This window comes from Bos indicus x Bos taurus, chromosome 15 (assembly GCF_003369695.1).
Source record: "Bos indicus x Bos taurus breed Angus x Brahman F1 hybrid chromosome 15, Bos_hybrid_MaternalHap_v2.0, whole genome shotgun sequence".
Lineage (NCBI taxonomy): Eukaryota > Metazoa > Chordata > Mammalia > Artiodactyla > Bovidae > Bos > Bos indicus x Bos taurus.
The window spans coordinates 76,607,671-76,614,396 of NC_040090.1; positions in this window are offsets into that span (position 1 = coordinate 76,607,671).

Below are 6,726 nucleotides of genomic sequence, written 5' to 3' on the forward strand. Positions count from 1 at the left end.
TAAAGTTAGAACCCATGGATCATCCTAAGGGAAAACCTATTTTGTTTAATAATAATAATACTCATAACAGAAAACAACCATGTTGTACCCAGTTTACAACTGTCCTATGATATGTGTGGGATGTGGCTGTGTGTTTAGCACTCATATGCACCCTGTGGAGTAGAAAATTTAATACTCAATTTATAAATAAAAAACTGAAGTAACAAGAGGTTAAATGTTCCCCCTCCCCCCACCCACTGAGGTTTCACTGCTTAGCAAAACCAAGACTAAATCAAGCCATGAAGCACTACTTCTAGAATCAGTCTCAAATGATAGAGGATGTGAGAGACAAGGAGTGGTACACGAAAACTGTCAGGTCTGTGACTTGAGGAATTTGATAGATGGCAGTTTTATTCACCGAGGGAGGGACTATGTGGACAGAAGGAAGGAGAAAGATGGTGGACTTAATTTGGTCAATATTAATTTGGAAGTTACATACTTGTGGATATATTCAATAAGCTCCCGGAAATATGGGTCTAGATTTCAGGATAAATATGTAGACTGAGTAAGAGTAGAGGAGAACAAAACTAGATGAAATTCTAGATGGGATTCTGGGTAACATCCTTATTTATCAAAAGGCAGAAAAAGCCCTCTAGAGTTAACAGTTTCAATTTAATTTATATATGTGAATCCCATTTCTTGTTATTTGAGTATTTCTAAATTGTATCATTACTACTATTTGTAATAATTTGTTTTATACACTTAATATATAAAATGATTTATAGTGCTTACATGCACACATACATACTCAGAGCCTCATTTGGTTTCAATGATGCCCTTTGGAGGTAGACAAAACAGATAGAAGGAACTGGAATTCAGAAAAATTCTGTGATTTGCTCAGAATCACATATATGTCTGAATCTGGGCTCAAGCCATATCGTTTGATTTCAGTTCTAGTACTCTTCCCTGGTGGCTAAGATGGTAAAGAATTTGCCTGTGATGCAGGAGACCTAGGTTTGATCCTGGATCAGGAAGATCCCTTGGAGAAGGGAATGGCAACCCACTCCAATATTCTTGCCTGGAGGATTCCATGGACAGAGGAGCCTGGTGGGCTACAACCCATAGGGTTACAAAGAGTCAGACACGACTGAGTGACTAACACTTTCATATTTCAAAAAATACAGATATTTCACCTAGATCTCAGTGAATTCATCTATTTATTGCTTCCCACAGTGTGTAATTCATCTTGGTTACTGGGCATGTGATCATTTTTTAAAGGATAAAAACTGAAAAATTGCTTTATTTTACAATTCACAGTTACTAAACTACCACATTTAGAGCCATTACTAATTATAACTCAGCATTTCTTTGTGGTTATATTTATAATGTCTTGTCCATCCTTTCCATTTAAAGTGGAAGAATAGAATATTAGTTTTGAACCAATACTAAGTATATGTCTAACTAACCAGTGATTGGAAATATATCCTTTTTTTCCCCCTCTGATGCTCTCCATTTAGAATAAATGCCAAAGTTCTTAAAATAACACATGGTGCACAGTTAAATCTGGTCCCCCACTGTAGCTATGATTTTTATTTCTTATTGTGCTAGGGTTTGGGGACCCTTCCTTAACCCTTCCCTGTACATTCTTGACTTGGAGTCTTGGACTTTCTGTTTTCTTTGCTTTGGACTTCATTCACAAGTTATCTTTAAGACTCTTACCTCCGTTGTTTACACTTCTCCCACCTTCCTGGTACTCCGTACTTCCCTTCTGTGCTTCTAATTTTCCTTCCTCAACTGAAGTTCCTACTTTTTAACTTACTACATTTCAGTACTTTAATTTTTATTCTATATATATATATGTCTCCATACTAAAATGAGGCTGAGATTGCCATATATTTTGTTTACTGCTATTCCTGCACCCTCAGTTGTCAGGAAGGCAATTACTTACTACAGGAAATAATTCTTCCTTCCTTCCTTACTACAGGAAGGAACTACTTACTAGGCAAGTAGTAGGCAATCATTGAGATGGTGCTGAATGGATGAATATATACATACACAGGAATCTGAGAACCGGAATGCTTTCCATTGAGTGCTTTTTTTTCATTATGCTGAAACAGAACAGTTTCATGAGGGGGTCCTCAGCTAATGAGGGGTACTAAAGATGAGAGAGATGAGGCAGTGAGAATATGGGAATCAGAGGCAGGTTACCACCATTGATCTCCATCTCCTGCCCCATAGAACCTTTACAGTTTTGGTCAAATCACTTAACAGCAGAATTCCCAATTTCCAAGTGCATAAAATGAGATCCTTCACACAATATCACAAGGATATTGTTATGAGTAAGTAAGAGAGAGAGTTAAGAGGAAGTATTTTGTAAATCTGAAACACTATAAAAATCTTAACAATAGTATTTTGCTAATACTACTTAGCAAAAGCATAAGTTATTGGATACTAGAAAATATATATTATAACCAGCCCAGTTGAGTGTGCCCAACTATTTTCTCGGAGAAGGCAACGACAACCAACTCCAGTACTCTTGCCTGGAAAATCCCATGGATGGAGGAGCCTGGTAGGCTGCAGTCCATGGGGTCGCTAAGAGTCGGACACGACTGAGAGACTTCACTTTCACTTTTCACTTTCATGCATTGGAGAAGGAAATGGCAACCCACTCCAGTGTTCTTGTCTGGAGAATCCCAGGGAGCCTGGTGGGCTGCCGTCTATGGGGTCACACAGAGTTGGACACGACTGAAGTGACTTAGCAGCAGCAGCAGCAACTACTTTCTAAACTGTATCAAGTAGCCAGGATTAAGTGTGATTGCCATTCGATTTAAAGAATCAAGGTCTTATAAACACCCATAATTTGAATTTGGTTTGTCTTACTAATATTTTAATTGTTATATTTTTCTATTCCCCAATATTCTCTAATTAGTTTTACAAGTCAGTATAAACAAAGGTTGAATTTGGGGTTGGAAAATTAGTGTAGTATGTTCTGTATTTTGTTTTATGGTTTCAGTTCAGTTCAGTCACTCAATCGTGTCCGACTCTCTGCGACCCCATGGACTGCAGCACGCCAGAGTACCCTGTCCATCACCAACTCCTGGAGTTTACTCAAACTCACATCCATGAGTTGGTGATGCCATCCAACCATCTCATCCTCTGCCGTTCCCTTCTTTTCCTGCCTTCAATCTTTCCCAGCATCAGGATCTTTTCAAATGAGTCAGTTCTTCGCATCAGGTAGCCAAAGTATTGAAGTATCAGCTTCAGCATCAGTCCTTCCAATGAATATTCAGGGTTGATTTCCTTTAGGATGTACTGATTGGATCTCCTTACTGTCCAAGGGACTCTCAAATTGCATACTTTATATTCTTCCAGTTAAAAATCCACTCAAAATGTGATCTCTAAATTTTTATAATTTTTAAAAGTATCAAACAAATCTCTGGAAACCTTGTTAAATCTTCTTTTCATACAGTAAAATAATTCTTAAAATATATTCCATATATTTAAAAAAAAAACTTTTCCAAAAATTTCCATTCTTAGATAGGTATTTTTAGTAAGACTGACATTCATTCTGTGAAAGTCACTTAATAAAATCTTCTTTTGGTCTCTTGAAGATCCAGTGTTCTTATCTTAGATTAATGGAATTGCATTAACTAAAACAACTTATAAACAGGAGAAAAGAAATCAGAAGTGGTTCAGAGGTATGGTAAGTATGTGGCCAACATTCAAATGATAATAAATAAGAGTAGTAACGTTTTCATCTCAGTAGCTGGGTAATTAATGTTCTTGGTTCAGCAGTCTCACAATAGTTACTACTCCTAAATAAGGCATAGTAAGCCTAAACAATGCTGAGTTTTGCAATAGCAAAAATATTCAGTTTAATTTTAGAATATTCATCTTTTAATTCCAGCTATCTATCTATTTATAGATCTCACAGTAGAACTGCCAGTCAATTCCATATTTTCATGGTGTACCTACCCATATGCATTGCTTGTTAGCATTTGGATGTATAGTCTATCTATTATAGCTTCAGTAGAACTAATAAATTCAATGGGTATCAGAGAAGCCCAGTGAGAAACTTTGTGGTATTTAATACCAAGATCTTGGATCTAATTAAGCATTATTATACTATGCAATATAATATAATAGCAATATAATAACCTATATTATATTTTTGCTATCAAGACATATACTTAAATGGGCAATTAAAGTTGCTTTAATAACAGATTCATCATCTATTATCCACATAGTATACAATGATATTTGATAGTATTATAGCTCTCACATTTATTGAGTCACTGTAATTACAATTACAATGCATAGAGAAAAAAATGTGAGAGCCTTTTAAATATCTCAGATGGCAAATATGCAGTGTTGAGTGCTCTCCTACATCCTATGTATTGGTCATTGATAACTGGCAAAGAACTCTTTCCTGCTCACCCTGGATAGCAAAGTCAAACAAATAATCTTTGTCAAAATCTATTTGCGTTTGATATTCTTTTGTCAGCAATCAGGAAATTACTGTCTTTATGAGTCTTTAATCTTTAACAGTTTCTTTTTTTCCAAACTTTAAGCTTTTTATTCTGTACTAGGGTATAGCAATTAACAATATTGTGGGTTTCAGGTGAACAGCAAAGGGACTCAGCCATACATATACATGCATCTATTCCCTCCCAAACACCCCTCCCATCTTTAATATTTTCTTTTACCTGTTAGTCAATGGGCTTCTCTGTAGCTCAGCTGGTAAAGAATCTGCCTGCAATGTGGGAGACTGGGGTTTGATCCCTGGATTGGGAAGATCCCCTGGATAAGGAAAAGGATACTCACTCCAGTATTCTGTCCTGGAGAATCCCACGGATTGTATAGTCCATGGACTTGCAAAGAGTTGGACATGCCTGAAGGACTTTCACTTTCACTTTCAATGTTTTAATAGTAGAAAGTAGAAACTCAGTCAACATTTTAAAAACAACTGGTTAATAATGCCTAGTTTCTGATTCATTTGGTAGTAATAGTAGACGTATATCTTGGCATATTTGATTGCCCTGATGAATGAACCAGCATCATAAGCTCATGATGGTATGACTGACCTCAGTAGATTGGGTACTGTCCTATGTCATTCCCTGTTTATCACCTGTAGAGTGAAACAAGGCAGCATAACAACCACAGGAGTTTAATCTTTGGGTCGTTCATATAGATGCGTCAAAGAAGTTGGGGTTCTCTTTCAATGTATCTGTGAGCCTCTGCCATCTCAGTAGAATACAAGAGTGTCTCTCATTGGGGCATGCTGACAGTTGTAGGTGACAGTTCCTCACTGAGCAGGACTTTCCCTCACACTGCACGATATTTAGGTTCTCCCAGATCTTACACTCGAAATGCAAGAGTCCCTCAGTCTTTGTAAAAATCCAACAGTTCACCAACTTGCATTTCTGGTTCGTAAGCCTAATAGGAAAGAAATATTATTTCAATAGCCATGTTCTTAAAGACATGTGCAAGATGCTTCTTGAGGTCCTGAGACCCAGACGAGATTGCAGCCCCAGCTAATCCCTTGACTTCCTCTGGGGAGACACTAAGCAGAGCGCCTTTTTCATCTGAGTCCAGACTACTGCCCTAAGGTACCCGTGAGATGATAAATTATCATTAAGCCACACAAAGATGCTTCATGCTGCTGATACATCTAGTCAAAGATTTTCATTAGGCAAACTGAGGTAAAAGCAAGCACCGACTCTGAATACATGGTGATAAACTAGATATTCTGTGAAGAAAGCAGTGAATAATCAAAAATGGACTCAAATATATGTGCAAATAAAATTCAAAATATTTCAAAGGCCTTCATAGATGAGTTTTTTACATGCTTATGTAGTTTTTTATTTTAAACTGACTCCATAGATTCATGGTGTTTTTTTCTTATTAAAGAAAGATACTTACTGCTATGGTGTGTTGGAATATATAACTAATTACAGTGAGGAGAGGGAGTGGTTTATATAAGGTTAATTCTAAGGTATAGGTGAGATATATTTTGGTAGAGAGAAGATTTGGAGGAACAATAAAATTTAATGATGGAAATAGAACTCACTGAATGCATCCCCCACCCATGGAGATTTAAAGAGCTAAACTGTTATTGTAACTATGGTGAGGAGTTGAAAGACCACAGATTATAACACAGTCACTCCTCCTTTCTCTGGGATACTAAGTTGTTTGTTGTTTTCTGTCAGACTCATGAGTTGGCTGGTTACAACAGTAAAATAATTAGTCATATTTATGGTCTTCTGAGTTCATCTTTTTATCTCTGCTAATCCCCATGTAGCTCTTATCTGGCTGCCCTCCCGGGGGGCAGTCTCTGGTTTAGTTCTGCCTCAGCCTTGAAGTAGAACTCAGGGCTTTGCAGCATTTCCCACCCCCGCTACCCCTCACCACCCCCAACTACCCCCTCTCCCCCACCCATCCCTCCATCACCACCTGCTCCCCACCCTGCCCATGCAAGCCTCCTTCCTGAAACACTGAGCCAGAGAGAGATTGTAATAAAGATGACCTAGAGGGATGGGGTTGGGGGAGGGGAGGGAGGGAAAAGACCCTGCCGCTGGGAAAGATTGAGGGCAGAAAGAGAAAGGGGCAATAGAGGATGAGATGGTTGGGTGGCATCACCGACTCAATGGACATGAGTTTGAGGAAACTCCGGGAGATAGTGAAGAACAAGGAAGCCTGGCCGTGCTGCAGTCCTTGGGGTCTCAAAGAGTTGGACTTAGTGATTGA